Here is a 22,839-nt window from a genome sequence, read left to right on the forward strand (position 1 = left end):
TATCAGCTCAATATTCTGGGAGCTAATTATTCACTAGTCTGCGAGGTAATGAGCTTGTTAAGCACAAGCTTGTGATCTGCCTGGATCTCCATCAGGTGTAATTAATCACTTGAGCTCTTTATAGGGCAGGCTCTCCTGCAATACTCTGCCAATAATAGCTTCCTGTCCCAGTCCTGGCATCAGTGTCTGGCCTTTTGGTTGGTGTGCCATCACACAGTTTTCAGTTCCTGTGCCCGGTCCAGTCTTACTGGTTATTACCATTTTGATTCACGAAAGTGCTCCTGTGGAGCCTGGTTATTTTCCATTTTGTTCTTTTGGAGAGCTGCCAAGCTCTTTTAGTTATTGGGCCATTCAGCCCGTTGTTTAGTTTGTTTGGGATTCAGGACTGCGCCCCGCTGTGGGCCAAGCCCATTTCCTCCCTCTGGTAGTTACCAGTTATTTATCTTCATTTCCTTTTGCTTGCCCTTTCTATGCATTTAATAGGCAGGGCCTCCCCCGTTCAGTTCTGGTTTTGTTTTGGGGATTCGCCTCTAGCATTGTCTCCTTCTTGTGTGGAGATTCCCTGTACTCTGTCTCTTGTGCTTGCGACTGGGTCGCATTCCCGTCATTGGCCAGGTGCCGGCAGATAGGGGCATCTTTCAGTTAGGCCCGTTAGTTAGAATATCCTCTTGAGTTACCCCTGACGATCGCTCACCTTTTGTCCATCCATAATACCTAGCTGCATCGAGGTTGGAGCAGGCCTAACTCGCTCCTTCGGACGCGGCGGCCACAGGTGAAGACTAGTTCCCGCAGAGGTTTGTCATCTGCCCGGGGTACTCAATATAGTCAGTGTAGGGTTCGCTGTGGCAATTCTAACTAGCGGTCCCGGCTATGGGCTCACGCCTGACCTCCAGCTCCCTGCCTCCAGTAGTTTCATCCAGCGCCCAGGCAGCAACCATAACAGAAACAGCTTCATGCAGGTAATCAATGGCAGGGCAGCCAAGAGGTATGCTGGGCCCTGTAACAAAATTTGGGTGTGGCCTAATTGAGGGAGGCATGAGCCCTTCACGCTATTAGGCCATGCCCCCAAAATGTTTAGGGGGTGAAAACACACTTTAAAGTATAGGGGGAGTGTTATTTTGTCTCCCCCCCCCCAGCAGCTGCAGCATATACCTACCTCACTCTGTCAGTGAGACACTCATGCTGAGCCTGCTGTCAGCACAACACATGCTGTACGTGTGTGCTGCTACCGGGGGGGTGACAATAACACTCCCCCTATACTTTAACGTGTGTTTTCACCCCCCTAAACTGCCCCCCCCCCCCCTTCTCGACAGCCCTGATCACTGGGATCTCGCAAGCAGGAGAGATCTGTCTCCTGCTATGTCACTTCCACAAAGTCTCTCAAAACATACCTCCCAGCATGACCCTCTCCAGTAGGGACAGAATGCTCTTTTCCTGGACTTCCATCTTAATTTACGATTGCCATCACCTGTTTTGAACAGGTCCATTGCTAAGAATAGTTTTTGAACACAGGTTATGGTAATCAGAAATTAAGAGGGAAGTCCAGAAAGAGAGCATTCTGTCCCTCCTGGAGAGGGTCGTGTTGGGAGGCATGTGCAAAGTACGCAAATAGGATCTACAGATAGATATAGTCACATGTACATGACAGTACATCAGACTGGATTACAGAGAATTCCCTTGGTCCTAATGACCAGCATGTATGCATCCAGCAAATGAAATAACAGATATCGGTGTAAAAATCGTATAACTTCAAAAGATATGTACCCACTTAATATTTGACTTATTGTTTTTATTCTCACTGTAAAGCTGTATTTTGATGCCTCAATACAATAAAATAAAATAGAAAAAAAGAAAACCACACAATGCTGCGTTAGATATGCTCATGTTTAATAGATCAAATTATCAGACAGAAATTATGTTTCCTGGTATGTTATAGAACAATCATATACAAATGTATGTATATCATTAATAAAAATGGGAGATTTTGTTTAACCAATTTTACTTTTAATACTTTTAAGAAAATTAAAATACTCATTTAATCCCCTCTCATCTCTTATTTCTCCATTGGCAGCAAGGTCCTGCTGTGTCTCCCTTTCTTGAGTCTCATGGTTGCTTTCATCCTCCCTACACCAAGAAGAAAAATGGTAATGTCAGCAACTACAATAACAGTAAATCAAAATGTAAACCATAATTTAGTGAACAGGCACTATATGTTATAACTGAAACTTTCCGACAGTCGGAGCAGCCACGGACTTTTGAAAATGGTCACAAATTGTCAAGAACAGGATTTGACAATCTAGCATCCGTTTTTCACAATGCAGATTCAAATTTTTCAAAAAGTAGAATCTGCATGGCTGCAATGTGGATGGAAATGGCAGCATCTAATAGGTATGTACCAATATTTACAAATATTGGAAATATTGTCACACACTGAATACCCCCTTTTGCCTTTTAAAGTTACAAATTTGATAATAAGCAGTGAGCCATCCTAGTAGAACAGCACGACAGTACATATAGTTACATAGTTACATACAGGTAGTAGTTAAGGCTGAATAAAGACTTGCGTCAATCAAGGTCAACCTTAGTTATTAAAGTGCATAATCTATTTACTTCATCAATTAAATAACTGAAATCTGATTTAATTATATACAGCTTTTAATTGTTATGTGTACCCCATGATGTTTTTGCCCTATAGATAATTGGCTAACATTATTTTAAAAGAATATTTGCCTTTGCTGACATCACTTTCCCAGGAAGAGAGTTCCACAATTTTACTGCCCTGACTGTAAATCTTCTTTCCTCTAGTCTAAACTCATGCCCACATGTCCTAAAGACCTTCCTCAAAACAAAGAGGGTGTCTGACAGTTAATTATATTGGCCCCTGATATATGTGTACATGTTATGCATGTCCCCCCTTAAACATCTTTTTTCTAGGGTAAACAATCCCAAATTGTCCAATCTGTCGTTATAATTCAATTTATCTAACCCTTTCATTAGCTTTGTTACTCATCTTTGGACTTTTTCCAGTTCCATGTCTTTTTTGTGGTAAGGGGACCAAAATTGTACTCAATATTCTAGGCGTGGTCTGACCAATGCTTTATAAAGTGGCATAATTACCTTTGCATCCCTAGACACCATACAGGCTAGTATCCTCTTAGCCGTTTTAGTAGCTACGTGACACTGAGCACCCCAGTTCGTTGTCTATTTGAACTCCTAGATGCTTTTCCGATTCTGATTTACCCAATGCCACTCCATTTAGGTTATAATTAGCACACTGGTTATGTCTTCTGAGATTTATAGCCTTGCATTTATCCACATTGAACCTCATTTTCCACTTTTTTGCCCACTCATCAAGTTTATTTACATCACTCTGAAGCATAGATACATCTATGTCTGTTCTAATTACCCTGCTCAGTTTTGTGTCATCAGTAAAGATTGAAACATTACTGAGTATACCCACCCTAATATCATTAATGAATATGTTAAATAAAAGTGGGCCTAGCACTGAACCCTGTGGCACTCCTCTTAGTACAGGTATCATATCTGAAACCACTATTTACAACCACTCTCTGTTCACTATCCAGCAGCCAGTTTCCTACCCCTCTACAATTTTTTCCCCAAGGCCCAGTCCCTCTAATTTATTTATTAGCCTCTTATGTTATACAGTGTCAAAAGCCTTGGCATAATCCAGGAAGACCACGTCTACAGCATTTCCACTGTCTACATTGTTGCTAACTTTCTCATAGAAGCTAATTACCGTGTTTCCCCGATAATAAGACACTGTCTTATTTTTTTTTTTTCCTCAAAAAAGACCATAGGTCTTATTTTTGGGGGAGGGCTTATTTTAATAGATGCTCCATGTTACATGCCCCACTGTGCCTTTACAAAATGCCCCACTGCGCCTTTACAAAATGCCCCAGGAAGGGGGGCGTGACCACGGCAGAGCAGGTGTAGGGAAGCGTGGTATGGGAGCTCCCTGGAATACATCCTGATAAAAAAAAAGCAAATGCCCTAGCCGGAGAGTGTTGGAGGGAGCCAAAGGCTGAGAATACTTGCCGTTTGATGCTCGGAGAGTGCAGGACTGAGCTGGGCTGTTTTATCGTGTGGCTGGCAGCTTGGCTGGCGGCAGTGCAAGCCGGCTGATGGAGTGAGGACGCGGGGCGCACAGCAGTGACGTGCGGCAGCCACGTGCTGTCCAGATATGGAGAAGCCGGAGAGGCGCTACGGGAGGGGAGCTGAGCGGCTGTACGGGACCTTGAACTTCATCTACCGTGTTTCCCCGATTATTAGACCTACCCCGATAATAAGCCCTACCCCAGATTTTGGACGCTGGTCCAAAATAAGCCCTCCCCCGAAATTAAGCCCTATCATTTTCCCCATGTAATTTGATGTACTCCATATGTGTAGCCCCCGCTCAGCCCCCGCTGACTCCCGCTGACCCCCGCTGACCCCCGCTGCCCTCCGCTGCCCTCCGCTCACCTCCTCTCACTCACAGAGTTTTCTTGTGTAGCCACTCCTCATGCAGCAATCCTTCCAGCCTGCACCTCCCCTCCTGGTTCTTGTAGATGAAGTTCAAGGTCCCGTACAGCCGCTCAGCTCCCCTCCCGTAGCGCCTCTCCGGCTTCTCCACTATCTGGACAGCACGTGGCTGCCGCACGTCACTGCTGTGCGCCCCGCGTCCTCACTCCGTCAGCCGGCTTGCACTGCCGCCAGCCAAGCTGCCAGCCACACGATAAAACAGCCCAGCTCAGTCCTGCACTCTCCGAGCATCAAACGGCAAGTATTCTCAGCCTTTGGCTCCCTCCAACACTCTCCGGCTAGGGCATTTGCTTTTTTTTTATCAGGATGTATTCCAGGGAGCTCCCATACCACGCTTCCCTACACCCGCTCTGCCGTGGTCACGCCCCCCTTCCTGGGGCATTTTGTAAAGGCGCAGTGGGGCATTTTGTAAAGGCACAGTGGGGCATGTAACATGGAGCATCTATTAAAATAAGCCCTCCCCCGAAAATAAGACCTATGGTCTTTTTTGAGGAAAAAAAAAAATAAGACAGTGTCTTATTATCGGGGAAACACGGTACAAGAACCAGGAGGGGAGGTGCAGGCTGGAAGGATTGCTGCATGAGGAGTGGCTACACAAGAAAACTCTGTGAGTGAGAGGAGGTGAGCGGAGGGCAGCGGAGGGCAGCGGGGGTCAGCGGGGGTCAGCGGGAGTCAGCGGGGGCTGAGCGGGGGCTACACATATGGAGTACATCAAATTACATGGGGAAAATGATAGGGCTTAATTTCGGGGGAGGGCTTATTTTGGACCAGCGTCCAAAATCTGGGGTAGGGCTTATTATCGGGGTAGGTCTAATTATCGGGGAAACACGGTAGATATGTTTGGCACAAGCGTTTTTTTACAAACCCATGTTGGGTAATACTGATTATACTGTGCAATTCCAAATGGTTTAGGATACCATCCCTTAATATTCCCTTAATATTCACTTGAATAGTTTGCCCACTATTGATGTTAAGCTCACATGTCTATAATTTGCTGGGTCATCCCTTTTTTGAATAATGGTACTACCTCTGCTATTCTCCAGTCCTTAGGTACCTTACTGGATTTAAATGATTTCACGAAAATGTAATACAGAGGCTTGCTAATTCCTCCCTTAATTCCATTAGAACCCCGTCCGGACATGGGAATTTGTTTGTTTTAATTTTGCTGAGCCTCTTTTTAATCTCATCTGCAGAGGAATTCAATTTTAAGGTCAAGTTGGCTTGTCTCAATTGTTGTACCTAACAGTTCCACTGTAGCCTCCTCCCTATTAAACACTGATGAGAAAAATGTATATATCAGTTCTGCTTTGTCCTTATCCTCAGTAAAGCTATTAACATTAATGTTGGTTAAGGGGCCTATGTTACATAGGTATAGTCATATCCACCCCGAACAAAAAATGAGTTCTTTGTCTTTCTTTAGTCACTTCAAATTCACAGCCATGCCCATTGCCTCTCATTACATCCTCTGTGAATCTGAGGGACATATTCTAATGGTGATTTATGTTCCATTTTTTTTTAACCATTTCACCCAGGTGTAGCCCAAAACGACAACAATGTCTAGGTCAACAATATCTATGTCAACATGAAAAGATAGACATGCACATGATTGACACTGGATAGCAACACAAGAAACATGTGGACATATGTAAATGTCGACATCTGAGTGCATGGACCCCCAATTAGTGTACAACATCACTTATAATGACTCACTTCAGTTGCCATGCTCCAGGACCGATGCTGCTTTTGGCACTCTTTACTGTATCTTACAATAGCCCACATGGATGATGGACTGTGAAAGAATCCTGTAAAACTTTTCATTTATTGACCATTTGGCATTGTTGACTTTTTTGACCATATCACCATATATACAGATGTAACCATGCCCATCTGGTATGTCTAGTTGCAGCCAGGACTCAGCACACCAGGCTGTGGCAGACTGCAGCAAATGTAATGTAAATTGCCATGGTGTGTGAGAAATATACACCTGTATGCTGGTGTGCACACGCATATCAGCATACATGTCACACCTTTGCCATGTTATAACCATAATGAGCATGGCTACATATGTATGTCAACTATATGGTTTGGAACTATTGATTGTCAACCTTGACCTTTTCTATCTGACACCCCCTTTGTCTACCTCCCATATTATTTTTTCTAATCCATACTTGAAATGTTGCCTGACATATTGTCTCAGTGATAATTATGTTTTTCCAGTAACATTTCCTCCATATATTATATTCCTTGTATACTGTTAAAGCCAAATTATGAATGAAAGCTTGCATATTGACTAACACTGAACAGGCCTGGATTTCCCATTAGGTGCCTGCCTAGGACCCAGTGGGTCCCAAGTGGAACTTACAAAATTTGTCCTATCCATGATCCAATGACAGAGGCTGTCTTTTATATAAATGTTTTACAAAGGCTCAGTAATGCGGCTCAGACCAGTATTAATATCACATATACTGGCACTGAGCTCCATTACTGTGCTTCTGCAAAACATCCTCAGAGAAGACCTGTGTATATGCTGGAAATTATGTCGTATGGACCCACCATGCACTGCCAGAGTCCCACTGTCCACATTAGAGGTCTGACAGCCAGCCAGCCCCTATCCCAGTATAGCATACATTTTATCCAGCAGCATGGCAGGACTAAAGGCAATGTAATGTGATGTGTACCTGCTGTTACTGGTGTTATATGGAGATTATCTCAGCAGCTGGTTTAATATAAGTATGTGTGTGTGTGTGTGTGTGTGTGTGTGTGTGTGTGTGTGTGTGTGTGTGTGTTAGTAGCCAATGTGATGTTGGGTGCAACTGTTTTTTTATGTTTTCCTGTGGGGGCCAATGTGCACCTGTTAGGGGCCAATTTTTAATGTACCACTGTGTTTTATTGCTTTTCTGTAACATAAGGCAGTCCTGTCCACTCCTCACCTACCACAAAAATAAATCCTACAGCAGTGAATCTCAAACTGTGTGCCTAGATACCCTGGGATGCTGCAATGCTCTTACAGGGGTGTCTCAAGTTGGTGGTCCGGGACTAAATCAAATTATGTATGGTCAATGGAATAGGGTAAAAAGCAGTTCTAATACTGTTTATGGCTAACATTACTACAGTTGTGTAATAAGTAGTAGTATGATATCCACAAAATGATCTGAGTTTAAATGAAAATAAATTAAATTTTTATAAACAAATATATAAATAAATAATTAAATAAATATGAAATGTGAAATGTAATTTGGATGACTTACTTTTCTGCTTTCCCAAGTTGTACAAGGCAGACAAGCGCCACAGCTGTCACCAGTATTATCAATTTTGGCATCATCTTGAGAGTCTAAGAATCTGTTCAAGAACATAAAGTGCATTGCAGTTACTATTTGTATGCTGACATACTTAACAAGTTATTTTATCATGAATTTAATGATAGAATACTCCTTTGTGGACGTTTCATTTTGGGTTTAAATGTAGAAAATACTACTAGAAACCAAACCTTACATACACTGGGCGAGATGCAGTAAGCAATTTGCTTGTGATACATCCTGCCACCCTCTGCACAGCATTTACTGACACTGTATGCATGAACTAAATCAAAGACATCTCTTGCGTTGAGCGACTTGTGATTATAAGACTTCCGGGTTTAAGTCCTGGAGTCTTACTTGCAAATGCGTCGAGTGCCATGTGCTGCCAGCAGTGCTGGGAACGATCCAAGTTGGATCCCTCTAATAGAGAAAGTCTGATAAAAGCCCTTATGCTTCGTACTGAGTAATGGGCCCCATACATCAGCAATCACAATTAATGGATTTCCAGATCCAGGGATTTTTGGGCCAGATAAATGGATTTTACAATCTATCTGACTTTGCCCACACATTACAGATTTATTTCAGTGATCGGCAGATTTTTCCATCTAAAGATTGCATCTTCATATCTGGAAATTGCCCAATCGATTGTCATTTCAGCTGTTCATAATGTAAATAGATGAAGAAGACGAATTGGGAATGCGGCTGCCCGCACATATAAAAAAGATCCGCAGATAATACCAGATTTTTAAGCATGTTTAAAAATCTGATTAAGCAATCGATTAGCGATTTTGATTGGGATTGCCAAAACGGGGAGCCCACACATCTAAAATAAATTGTGGCAATCATCTCCATATCTGAAAATTGTCACAATTAATTGCTGATGTATGGGGCCCTTAAAGGTGGCCATACATCTACAGATCGATTGTCAGATCGGGCTGGTTGGAACAAAAACCTGGTAATATCTGAATGACAGTTTTTGTCAGTTTTCCAGCATTTCAAAGCAAATGGTCAACTGTCATTTTCTCTCATCCATTGCCAGGATTTGGTTCCAACCAGGCCAATCTGACAATCGAAATCTAGATGTATGGCCAGCTTTACACCATAAATTGTCCATTCAATGCAATCCTCAGAATTTACCACATTCCAGTGCTTGGTGCATGCACTGTAAGTGGCAAAATGTCTTAAAATGTATTTTTTTAAGGTTTGGAAACATATTTTAGGAAGCAAAAGAAGACAAAACAATATTGACAAAAAGCATTATATTGTCAAGTGGAGAAAAGCTAAAAAGGTAATTAGACGTGAACAGGCACAAGGTCATGAGAAAGTCAGAAGGTAAAGAGGGCCAAAAAAATGGCAGTTCTACAAGTGAAAGGAGAAAGCAGATGCTTTGTTAATAATAATAATTAAAATAAAGAATGAGACTGGTCATAGGAGATTAGGAAACTGTACTGTACATCATGTTAATAATTATTTTTTCTCAGTATTCACTTAAAAGAAAAAAAATAGTTAAATACAAGTACATTTAGGGGGTGATTCTGATTAGCAAACTTACCCATGCGTTCGCACAGGGATTTCGATGGTGAAGCTCTGCGCATATTTGATTATGTTCATGTGCAGGGCTTCTATTCAGGCGCCTCCAAAGACTTGCATAGTCTTCATGGGATTTGCAAAGGGGGGCATTTAGGAGGCATGAAGGGGGCATTCGCATATGAATGCCCTGTGTTTCCTGAGCGTACCCACCAAAATGCTGGGTGTTCCCAGGAAAAAGCTGGGCATCCCCTTGCAAAGAGGGTTGGCCACCTGCCTTCCAGGGGCAGGCAGCTAACATCACCAGTTATCAGCTGCCCGCCTTGTTCGTGGAGCAGGTAGCCGCTAATCTAAATCACCAGAGACTAACTTAGATTATTGGACACAATAGAAATCATTCGATGGTCAGCAAACATTGAATGAATTTGGCCAGCACGCAAGCCTGCAAATGGTCATTTTTGCAAAACATCCATTTGCAATGCTGCGGAGACATTTGAAGTGTATTGTCGGTTGGCATTCACACACCCCGGCAGCATTACAAGGCTTGCAAAGCAGTAAACTAACACTTCTTTGCGAGCCAACAAGAATCAGGCCCTTAGTGCAGAGGACACTAATAAAGCTGAAAGGGGCACTTGTAACACCTATAACTGAATTATTCAAGCAGTCACTAGCTATAGGAGTTATTCCGGAGGATTAGAAACTAGTGCAGTTACGTCCCAGTGCACACAGTCCCTAATTCAGGTTGGTTCGGTAAGCTGCAAACATCGTAGCTTACCAAGTGCTTGAGATGCCAACCGCCACACGGCTGAATACTTGCCCCACTAATGCCTAATCCCATCTTTACCATGTGAGGGGATGTGTATGAGAACACATACACTCGCATGCCTCCACTAGCAGGAAAAATCACCAGTAAACTATACAGCAGAGGCAGGCCCCAGCAAAAAGGAGGAGAGACAGTACACAGCAGTCATCTTTGCACTGAGCAGAGAAGAGAGACACAGTACACAGCAGCACACGAGGCCCCAGCAGAGACAGTACACAGCAGCGCACCCTATCCCACCCTGCTCCTAGACTGGAGTGAAGATGGCGGTGCGGGCAGGTGGAATTTGAGGGATTCAGCTCTATATGCAGATGACCTCTTTGCATCTATCTCTAGCCCTACTACATCCCTTCCATTGTTGATGTTGGAATTTCGAGAAATTTGAGCACCTATCTAACTTCAAAATTAATTACACTAAATCTACAGCCCTAAATATACTGTATCTGCTCCAGAAAACTTAGTTGAAGGACTTAAAAAAGGCCTTTCCTTTCCACTGGCACCCAACCCATATTAAATATTTGGGGGTCTTCCTGTCCAAAGATAATGCAAATCTTTTTTAGCTTAACTTTGTGCCTGCACTTGCCAGCCTCAAAGCTTCTATTGCAAAATGGTCTGTTCTCAAATTGTCATGGTTGGGTAGAATCAACACAATAAAGATAAATGTCCTCCCTAAGATACTGTACTTACTCCAAACCCTCCCAATTACAATACCCTCATCCTTTTTTTAAGGAACTACAAAGTACAGTAGATAAATTCGTCTGGGAAAATCGTAGACCCAGGGTTTCCCACAATCTCTTATTCAAAGCCGGTAGAGAGGTGGCCTACAACTTCTCCATTTCCTTAGCTACTACCACTCTGTTCATATTACTAGAATAGTAGAAATGTCCAGACCGGTGCAATCCAAACAGTGGCCAGCTATTGAATGTCACTTGGTGGGTGCACCCGCCCCCCCCCCCCCCGTGTCATTCCATGGCTTAAGAAGACCCCTATGGTACGGCACCCGACCCTGACACCAACACTTCAGTGTTGGAACAAGCACAGACATCTACAGTTTTTTGACCCAGGTGTGACAATTCTCAATCCTATAATCAACAATCCTGAATTTCTCCCAGGGTTTCACTTGCGAAACCTTTGCAGTCTTTACTCAGTGGATGTGTCTTACCTGGCTCAACTGGTGGATAAATCGGGCTTACGTTCCTTTGCAGACTTACACAGAGATATTGGCCTTCAGATGGGTCTTTTTTGGTTCTATCATCAAACCAGACATTATGTTTCTTCTCTCCCTAAACGGGGTCAAGGCTGGGATCCAACCCATTTTGAGTCATTATTTCTCTCCCACGAGCTTCCTAAGCACTTGATTTCTAAATTTTACCAAGTATGTCTGAGTAACCTCCCAAACCTGACACATGCCTTCACTGAGGCTTGGCATAAGGAGTTGGGTCGAGACCTCTCGGAGGACCAATGGAACCAAATATTTAAATTTGTCTTCTTCCTCATCAATTCAGACACTGGAAACCCAGTATAAAATAGTATCCCGCTGGTATAGGGATTTGGGAATTTTGGTTGCTTGGTCTTATGGATATGCCCATCTCCCGATTTAAGAATTCTCTACTTAGGCATTTGTTGAATGCTGCCAGGGCAGTTATTCCCTGTGATTGGAGATCTGTGGCACCCCCTCCCCTCTCACACTGGTTTCGTAGATTGGACCTTTACATGTCTATGTAGGATCTAACGTCCTTTTTGAAAGATTCCGCACAGACCTTTAACGCTATGTGGCTCAATTGGCTCACTTTTAAAGAATCCTCAGATTATTACCGCTATGTTTCGTCAGAACAGGTTCAGGAGTTATAATGGTCTTAAGGCATTACCCTTCCCCACCAACCCTATCCCTCCCCCCCCCCCCCCTCTTTACTTTCTTTTCTTTGATTTCCTCTTTACTGCAATCTCATCAGATGGTTCTTTCTCTTTGCAGGCAATGTGCATTCATTTTGTAAGAGGGATAATTATACAATGCTCATGTTCTATCTGATGAATATAATTACATACAATTGCATCACGTTTCTATAGATAAAAAAAACATACCACTTGGGTAATTAACATTTTTTTGTTCAACTATTACACTGTACTGTCTCATTGTAATGATGGTTTGTGACTTTATTCAATAAAAACAGAGTGCATGGGGGCGTGGCCTGGATGCTGAGCTGAGAGGACGCTGAAACTTGGAGCTCCTCAGCCTCAGCCCTTCTAACTTCATTTACAGCCGCCCGGCTCGCCTCGGGCACCCAGGGAGCTAGGTCCCATCTACAGGCAGCGAGCGGGGCAGAGCTGCGGAGCCGGGGGTCTCTCCGTGAGACCTCGCGGGTTGCGGCCTGCTCAGAAGCCGGAAGCCGGGGCCTCGATTTCGGGCGTTACCGGCGGCGCGACTCTGGGAGAGAGCCCGCGACGGGAGACGGCTGGACGCGGCAGGAGCACAAGCACAGGGGACACAGCCGCTAGTAGTACCCTGCCCAGCACCGCTGAGAAAAGTGAGGCTCATCAGCGGGACGGACGGCGCGCCGGGACCACTCCCCTCAGAAGCGGCGGCCATCTTTAAGCAAGGGATCCGGCGCTGAGACCACAAACTGAATCCTCCCTGTGACAGCCTATAAAAGGGATAAAGGTAAAGACAGCACCTTCTCCTACAGAAGACCCCCTGTCACCCTCATATAGATTGGTCCTGGTACTCCCCTGTCCTGAGCCCTACCCAACTTACTGGGAGACCAGGGTCCTAGTACTTGGGGCACAGCTTCCCTAAAAAGTCCAGGGATAACTCTACACCCCTCATTGCAGTTTGCATCACCCCACAGCCCCCATTCAAAACTGTGAATAAAGCACTGATGCATGAACCAGTCCTGAAGACTCATATTCGCTGCTTCTCTGAAGTCAAGCAATCCTGGAGCCCCCTCTAGTGGCCTAAACAAATAATTGCATCCCCAGAATATATTTCAGTGTCAGGGAAAGGAGACAAAAATTGCCTGAATTACCTTTTAGTTAATCACCTACATTATCCAAAGAAAGGCCGATTATTGTCAGCAAATAGCAGATCGGCCCTCCGGGCCTTTGAGGCCTCATAGGTCTTGACACCCAGACGCGGTCTCATCTGCAAACAAATAACATTCCCCTGGGACCCAGAGGTCTGATCCACATGGGCGATGGAACAAGGAGCATGTGAGTGAGCCCTCTAGCTTCACCCCACGCTCATCTATATAACGTCACTGTGCTTCCTTTCCTGACAGCCGCCACTGATACATCTACCTGATACGTCTCCCATCAAGCCCTCACGCCTTCTTTGCTTTAGAGACTCTGCTACTCTGTTAAGTGGGACGTCCCCAATGCCTCCCAAACGGAACAAAATCCCCAAGTCTGTCTCCCAGGTCCCCTTTTTCAAACCATCCCCAAAAAGCTCTAGCTCCAGGCCAGGGGTTCCACCAGCCTCTACCTCGGACACCTCCTCAGACCCGCTTCCACCTGCCTCGCCTCCCTCTTCCGCCAATATGAAGGAGCTGCCGAGCCAGGCCCAGATCGCAGACGATGCTGCGCTGACAGTAGGAACCCTAAAGCTTCTTCTCACTCAGATGAAGGAAGATGTAACTACTGAAATCCGAACCTCCCTCCAGTCCTGTCAGCATTCCATAGATGACCTAGGAGACCGCACAAACACCCTTGAAACCAAAATGGGGGAAATGGTTGACTCCCATAACAACTTGATTGATTCCCATGCTGCCTTAGAGGAGGAAGTGTCAGCTCTTCGAGACAAACTAGCGGACCTGGAGGACAGGTCGCGCAGAAATAACCTCAAAATTCGCGGCATCCCGGAGAATGTTTCTAACAGCAGCCTCCACGATTTTGTCCTGGACATCTTCAGAAAGTTGCTGCCTTCGGCCTCATCTGCTGACCTTCTACTCGACCGGATACACAGACTCCCCAAGGCAAGGAGCGCCCCTGAAGGGGTACCAAGAGATGTCCTAATGAGGGTGCACTTCTTTCATGTTAAGGAGGCACTGCTGAAAGCGGCTAGGCCCTCGTCTGAGTCTGCATTGGCTCTGGGCTCCTTCCAGCTCTTCGGCGATCTCTCACGAGCAACACTCTCTAAAAGGCGCTCCCTCCAGCCTATCACGGCAGCGTTAAGGAAGGCGAATATCCTCTATCGCTGGGGCTTCCCAACGAGGCTTCTGATTCAACGGGATGGATCTACAATGTCTGTCTCAACAGTAGAGGAAGGTGAGAAACTTTTATCAAAATGGAGGCTGTCAGAGACGTCCCCTGCGACATCGCCTGCTGGTCAGGCACAGCAAGACTGGTCACTGGCGGAGTAATGCCTTTGTACTGACGCGCTCCAGGTCCTGCATGGTCAGTTCAGACGCTTGCTACTATAAATACTGTTTATGTTGTTTTTAAAAGCGAACTACTCACAGATCTCACGAGCAGGCCTGGTCCGCCCATATATATTGTTATTATTGCTTTAAATGTTTAGAGCTATATGCTCACCTCCAGTTGGCCGGTTACACTTATGTTAAGCTAAAGTACAGGTAATTAGTTGATAATGGTATGTTATGTTCTTAGATGAGCGGGGGGTGCCAGTCCACTACCCCCCTAGTATTATGGTTGGGGAACCCTCAGTTAGGTTCCCCACTACGACTCTACGGAGAGTCGCCTTTTTTATTTTCACTTTTTCTTTATCTTTCTGTCTTTCTGTGTTCCTCCCTAGTGTATCTTGTCTCCCCCTGCTTGTGTGCCAAGTAGCTCTACTCTATGTCACCGTGTTTAATTCCATTCGGTTGAGAGCATTATCTAGTGATCCTATATCAGTTTTAATAAACATTGACAATGGTTAACATAATTTCAATGAATGTAAAAGGTTTGAACTCGCCGCAGAAGAGGAAATTAGCGTTAGCCTCCTTCTATAAAATGAAGGCTCACATTGTAGCTATTCAGGAGACACACTTCATCAAGACAGCCCCCCCGAGACTCAGTAACAATAGATACCCGCAATGTTTCACAGCGAATGGCCCCTCCAAGAAGGCAGGAGTAGCGATTCTAATATCAGCAGACTGCGCTTACACACTGTCTCACCAGTATGCCGACCCCGAGGGTAGGTTCCTGATATTAGTTGGAAAATTAGAGGGAGTCGAGACCACCCTAGTGTCATGCTACGCCCCAAATACTAAGCAAATCAGTTACTGTAGGAAACTTCTGCTAACAGTTCAGAAACACGCTTAAGGTGCTATATTAATCCTGGGGGACTTCAACATGGTCTTAGATTCAGTCTTAGATAGATCCCATCCCTCTAAACGGAAGGACCCTCACCTAACAGACCACTCCCGTAGATTTAGACAGGCCATTAATGAATATGACCTTTATGATGCGTGGCGGGCAAAACACCCTGGAAAGCGTGATTATACCTTCTTCTCACATCCCCACCAGTCGTACTCGAGAATTGACCTAGCATTAATTGACAAATGGACTCTGGCTTCCCTGCTGATAGCCGAGATACTGCCTATTACATGGTCGGACCATGCCCCGTTGCGACTGGTGTGGGATCTGGGATCGTTTCGAGCTCCCCCTGGCCCTTGGAAATTGGGGAGATTAGCCCTGTCGCACATAGAGTCAAAGCAGGCCATCCAAGAGTCTCTGTCCTCTTATTTATCTACTAACATACCAGAAGAGACAGGGGTCTTTAACCATTGGTGCGCTCTAAAGGCAGTAGTGAGGGGATCCGCAATTAAGGCAGCGGCTAGATTGAAGAGGTCTGAAGCAAGAAAAGTTAAGGAAGCGGAAGAAGAGCTCTCCAGACTAGAGGCGGCTCATAAGGCCAACCCCTCAGATAAATCCCTCTATAAGACTCTGACCCAAACTAGGGATAGGGTCAACGCGCTAGCATTCCGGGAAATCCAAAAAAACATAGCTAAACTAAATCAACGTTTTTATGTTTTCGGCAACAAGGCGGGCCGTCTTTTAGCCAGGAAATTAAGGGGAAAAAGGGCTAAGGCAAAGGTAAATCTACTGATTAACTCCAGCGGTGCCAGGGTGACAGATCCCTTCCAGATTGCGAACACCTTCGCGGAATACTATAACACGCTCTATAACCTCAATAAGGACCAACACACACCTCAACCTTTGAAGGCTGACATAGATGCGTTTCTCGACGGTATTAATCTGCCTGCGTTGGACTCCGGGGCCTGTCAGTCCCTATGCCCCCCATGGTCGCTGGCTGAGGTTGAAGCTGCAGTTGATGGTCTGCCAAATGACAAAGCCCCTGGCCCGGATGGTTTTCCATCCAACTTTTATAAATGTTTTAAAACAGAGCTGTGCCCAACACTAACCAGAGTCTTCAATGAAGCTTCTAATTCAACAAACTTCCCAAGAGAATTGCTTGAAGCTCGTATAGTCACCATACCGAAGCCTGGGAAGTCTCCCACTTCGGTTCAGAATTACCGCCCTATAGCCCTATTGAATACAGACCTGAAACTTTATGCTAAACTGATAGCGAATAGACTGGCACCTCTGCTCCCCTCTTTAGTCACGGCGGATCAGGTGGGGTTTGTGCCGGGAAGACAGGCCCCGGATAATACACGTAGAGTCTTTGATATTCTAGGAGTATGTGACCACAGAAAGACCCACTACTACTACAGAAAGACCCACTACTACTACTATCATTGGACGCCGAAAAGGCGTTCGATAGATTACATTGGGGGTATCTAAGAGAGGTGTTGTTGCGTTTCGGAATCAAGGGGAGATTTTTAAATTCCATTTTTGCCTTGTACTCCAATCCCTCAGCGAGGGTGTTCGTCAATGGTTGCCTCTCGTCTAGTTTCCCTATATCCAATGGCACCAGACAGGGCTGCCCTCTGTCCCCACTCATATTTGTCTTAGCTATGGAGCCGTTAGCTGAAAAGATTAGGACAGATAGCCTAATAAAAGGCCCAAAGGTAGGAGATATGACCCACAAGATATGTTTGTTTGCCGATGACGTACTCCTCTGCCTAGAGAACCCGGAGAGCTCTCTCCCTGCTTTACACAAAGTGCTAGAGGAGTTTTCCTCGGTTTCATACTACAAGCTAAATACCTCTAAGACGGAGGCTTTCCCAATGAATATTCCAGTTGAGGTGGAAGCCCGTATGAAGGATAGGTATAGATACGCCTGGCAAACGCGATCAATTAAATACTTGGGAGTGTCCGTTACCAGAGACATGCATCTGATTGAATGCAACTTTCTGCCGCTTCTCAAATCTTTTGAGAAACTGATAACAGAATGGTTCACCCACGAAATCTCATGGCTGGGCAGATTGGCGGCCTCTAAAATGATTCTCCTCCCTAAATTAATCTATCTCTTCCGAGCAATTCCCAGAAGACTTCCCAAGTCTTTAATGCATAAAATCAACAAAATATTCACTAAATATATTTGGAAGGGGGCGAGGCCTAGACTAGCCAGGAGTACAACGGTCTTACCGAAGTGCCTTGGGGGACTCGGATACCCTGATATCGAAAAATACAACCAGGCCTGTCTGTTAAGCCAGGCTAGGGACTGGTTTGAACCAAGCGCCCCAAAGCCTTGGGTGGTGTTAGAGCGATCCCTATCCCCGGACATTCCACTGGTGGACCTCTGCTGGCTCCCTGCCCGGGCTGCCCCGCGTAGACCGGAGCGGGGACTAGCAGTTAGGGCAACCCTGGAGGTTTGGAACGAGGTGACCGCTGGGACAAAAGAGATGTCTCTGCCAAGCGCCGAGCTATCCCTTAACTCTATCGCTAAACTAATTCCTGATCTAAATTTAGAGTCTTGGTCCTCGGCGGGCATATCCTCCCTCGGCCATTTAGTTCAGGAGGGATCTCTTGTGCAATTCTCTTCACTCCAGGAGAAATATGGGTTACATAAAAACGATTTCTATAAATATCTACAGATCCGACACTGGCTTTCCGCTACTAGAACAGGCGCCGCAGTAGGTAACCCTGCACCTAAAATACTCACTTCTAAGCTATCTCCCCAATCTCACAAAGGAGGCATCTCTAGGTGGTACAACTTCCTGGTATCCACAGCTAAGCAAGGGAAACTACCTGCCCAATTAAAGTGGGAACTTGACCTCAATACTTCCCTGAGCGAGGAGACATGGGACTCTATCCTATACTCGGGTTTTAAAATGTCCAAATGCTCGCTTCATACAGAAATGTTCTATAAACTTTGCCATAGGACATATTTCACCCCCAAGAGACTCCATGCCATATGGCCGAATGTCTCAGATTTGTGCTGGAGGAACTGTGGCGAGGTGGGCTCGATCTTCCACATCTTCTGGGAATGTCCAAAGATCCGTCCCCTGTGGATAGAAATCTTTGATCTTATTAACGTAGTTATTAAAACCAGTATCCAGCTAGACCCGGTGGTAGCGCTACTTCACCATCATGAACATCTCGGTGGGGGAGACTTATATATTTTAAGACATATCCTAATAGCTACAAAAGCAACTATAGGCCATAAATGGAAATCCACGGATATCCCATCTATCAATCATATTGTAAATAAGGTCCATAACCACTACCTTTTCGAAACTGCAAACGTCCAATACTCACCTGTCGCCTCATCAATCCACCTCAGGTGGCTGAAATGGTGTAAATACAGAGAACCGTAGAACTTTGCTATGCTTGGTGACGACAGGGGCCCCACACACACAGGATATATGCCTCAACCCACTGATAGCTCTTTCCAAAGGCCAATATCTTGCAACGAGCCACTCCTAGTGTGACGTAGATACTAAGCTATTACTATACCTTATACTATGCGGCTGCAATCCTTCCCTTTTGTGTCTGTCTACTTTCCTTTCTTTCTCTCCTCCTCCCCCCCCTTCTTCTTTCTCTTTTATATATATTTGATACTTTTCAAGTTTGTACTTACTAATGGTTATATTAAAATTTGAAAATTGTAGGTCTCTAAGGGGGGTTATAAAAAATGCTTTATATCTCCTTGACATTGCACAACCAGAATAACGGGTGATCACCTTGTGACGCAAACTCTTAATATACCGTCTTGTTTAAGTATCGCTCATACTCGTTTATATGCATTTGTACCTTGTACCTATTTCTGAAGACCTAATAAAAATCTATTATTGAAAAAAAGGTACTTGTTTCCTAGCACGGCCACACCGATTTACATCGGGGTGGTCGTGTCGGAAAAATCGGGTCGATCGCATCGCATGCGATTTGGTCGCATGCGATGCGATCGACGCGACCGACCGATTTTGGACCCGATTTTTTTTTTTTAATGAAATGTAAATCGGGTCCCTGGAACCCGATTTTACATTGGATTCAATGTAAAATATTCCCAACCCCCCCAAATGTCACGGCGTACACCCCACCCCACGATAGACGCCAACCCGAAGCGTGGCGAGCGCAGCGAGCCCGCGAGGGGCGGCGGTGCGCGTCCTCGGACCTTTTCATTCCCCTACTATCCACGTCGGCGTGGAGTTGAGAATAGAATAGTGTGGCGAGCGCAGCGAGCCACCGAGCCCGAAGCGTGGCGAGCGCAGCGAGCCCCGCGAGGGGACGCGGATACCTTCACAGGTAAACGCGTCCCTTCGCGGACTTCACAGGTGTCCGCGTCGCCACGGACACCTGTGAGGTCCGCGAGGGGACGCGTTTACCTGTGAAGCTATCCGCGTCCCCTCGCGGGGCTCGCTGCGCTCGCCACGCTTCGGGCTCGGTGGCTCGCTGCGCTCGCCACACTATTCTATTCTCAACTCCACGCCGACGTGGATAGTAGGGGAATGAAAAGGTCGGAGGACGCGCACCGCCGCCCCTCGCGGGCTCGCTGCGCTCGCCACGCTTCGGGTTGGCGTCTATCGTGGGGTGACGACGGGGACATCTAAAATGTGAAATGGGTCATATTGGCCCATTTCACATTTTTCACATTTTTTCAGGATTTCAATGTTAAAAAATCTTTTAACATTGAAGCCTATGTAAAAATCGGGGGCATCGCGTCGGGACCTATGTTAATGGTCCCGACCGACGCGATGCCCCCGATATTTTACCTTTCCCGACACGATTTCAATGTTAAAATATTTTTTAACATTGAAGCCTATGGGGAAATCGCGGGCATCGCGTCGGTCGCGTCGGGACCATTGTTAACGGTCCCGACCGACGCGATGCCCCCGATATTTTGTCCTAGCCGGCCAAATGGACCTGATTTCAAAGGAAATCGGGTCCATCGTATGGATCGTGTACCTTAACTTAAAGGTACACGATCCATACGATTGTGGCCGTGCTAGGAAACAAGTACCGAAAAAAAAAACAGATTGCATAAAAAAACAACACCTGATCTAACTGAGAAGACAAGTGTTTAATGCCTGCCAAATGACCAGACTCCTACTCTGGAATTGAGAAAGCTGCCCTGTGAGAGGAGAAACGTGTTTTCCTAGGAGTCTGACATCTGGAAGCTAACCACCCATTAATCCAGCACCGCAAGTGACCCCTGTGATTAGCTAACATCAAGGCACGCTTGGAGCTGTGGTAGAGCACACCATTGTGCTGCCACACCGCAAGGGTCCGGTGAAAGAAACAGCATCTAGCAGACAGGACATATTGAAGCCAGGCATCTCAGACGCCAAAGCCAGGGAGCAGTCTATGAGACAAGTGCAGCATCAAGCTGCAGCCGCACCTTCTACAACGAGAGCGGCGTGAGCCCCTGTCTGTAAGGGTTCTTTCCAAGGCCCTCCATCATAACGGCGATCATCTAGCTGATTGGTGACCCTCAAGTACCGGTAATACTGTATACCACCCTACTGCATTATTGACATTATCCACAGCAGCTTGCTGGGCACACTGGTTGTAACTGTTAAGCGCTGGATGCGCTTGTTATTTTAAAGCCAAACATTATATCAGCACTGAGCAGATCCCCTAAGGAATTCCTTATAGCCCAATTTCAACAATTTTCCAATGGACTAATTACTAAAACCCGGACGCGGGTGATTGTACTGAATTCCTATGTATAGCAACATGCCCTTATTATTAAGATCTATTTTTATAGTTCATTGTTCAGTTTATTTATCTATATTTTTTATTTTTATTTATTTTTCATTTTCATATTTTATGTGTATTAATATATTGTCTTGTCTGTGTACTCAATACATTTTATAGATTAATATAGTGTGTTACTTGAGCGCCCCGTGCTATTTGTCTTTTTGTGGTCATTTGTGGAGGTTGGCAACCCTCCAGCATGGATGCGGCAGAAGTTACACAGCCCAGTACACACTAAGCTATTCCCTAGTGCCACAGACACTTGTTTCTATTGAAGTACTGTATTTATTTATATCTGTGAAACTTATTTGGACTCTTGTGATTATTATGAAAACATTTAAACATAATATTCAAGTGAATTTTATTTTATATTGCCAGCATACTTTGTTTTGTATCAGGTCAACAGATCGACGGTGTCTAGATTGACCATGTTATGGTGGGATATGGACATTTAATCTACAGCAAGTTGGTCAACAATCATTAGGTTGGCACCATTAGGTCGGCATGGGGATAGGTCGACAGGGTGCTAGATTGACATGGGTCAAGGTTGACATGGTTCTAGGTCGACATGGCTTTAGGTCAACAGGTCATTAAGTCGACACAAGCATTAGGTTGACATGGTCTAGGTCGACAGTCAAAAACCCAATGTCGACCTTTTGACTGTCTACCTAGACCATGTCAACCTAATGCTTGCGTCGACCTAATGACTTGTCGACCAGGAACCGTGTCAACATTGACCCATGTCCACCTATCCCCATGTCAACCTCATGGTGTCAACCTAATGATTGTCGACCAACTTGCTGTAGACCAAATGATCCCATTCCGTTATGGCCGACCACATTTTGTCTAATGCATCTAGTTAGATGCCTAAAGATAGTCGAAAGGGTCTAGATTGACAGTAATGAAATTTAGACACAAGCGTTAGGTCGAATGGAACGTGATCAACAGACACTTGGTCTGTCAACATAGCCACCCAAAAAAAATTAAAAACTCATCTCGATCTTGTGACTGTCAATATATTTCCTGTAGACCTAACACTTGCATCTAACGTTCACGAACTGTCGATCTAGACGCTGTCGACTACCTTTAGGCATCTAACTAGACAGTTCTACTAAGCATGGTCAACCATAACATGGTTGGTCTAGACACAGTCTATATGTTATACCATAACCCTTTGATTAGAAATGATTATATATTATTTAATTTCTGCATTATTACTGCATTATACTATTACTTAAATCAATAAAGTAGTCTCTACTGTAAAATAAAATAATTATAGAAGAATAAATGATTTCCCAGAATATGAAAAACAAAGTTCAGTAAGAACATGAGCCATACTCACTTGTCCTTGTTGAAGTTAGCACAAGCTTTATTTCCAAGAGTGACCAATATCCATCATTTCAGCTTCTTATATTGTAGAGCAGAGAGTTATTCTACCTTTAGCTATTTGAGATAAACATGGCATACACATCACAAGCAGCTGGTGTGACACCAACAATGTAACATAAGCTTGTGATTAAAGTCATGGTGAGAACCTGAGCCCCATCCGGTTCTCACAGGATATTGTTTAATGCTACATCTATGAAGTTTCAGTTGCCATGAAAAAAGACATACTGT

The 22,839-nt window shown here is 45.0% G+C and overlaps 1 long non-coding RNA gene across 2 annotated transcripts; it reads right to left on the reverse strand.

Moving 5' to 3' along the window:
• Positions 1–1,955: 1,955 nt before the first annotated feature.
• Positions 1,956–22,596, reverse strand: LOC146058825 (uncharacterized). Of its 2 annotated transcripts, none has more exons than XR_014469978.1 (3): positions 22,565–22,596; positions 7,788–7,878; positions 1,956–2,124 (listed from the first exon to the last, which is right to left on the reverse strand). It is a non-coding gene; the product is annotated as an uncharacterized LOC146058825 (long non-coding RNA). The 2 variants fall into 2 exon arrangements; XR_014469979.1 differs by lacking the exon at positions 22,565–22,596 and adding an exon at positions 8,036–8,170.
• Positions 22,597–22,839: the final 243 nt, after the last annotated feature.

The sequence above is a fragment of the Crinia signifera genome, chromosome 2 (assembly GCF_055691185.1).
Source record: "Crinia signifera chromosome 2, ASM5569118v1, whole genome shotgun sequence".
Taxonomy (NCBI): domain Eukaryota; kingdom Metazoa; phylum Chordata; class Amphibia; order Anura; family Myobatrachidae; genus Crinia; species Crinia signifera.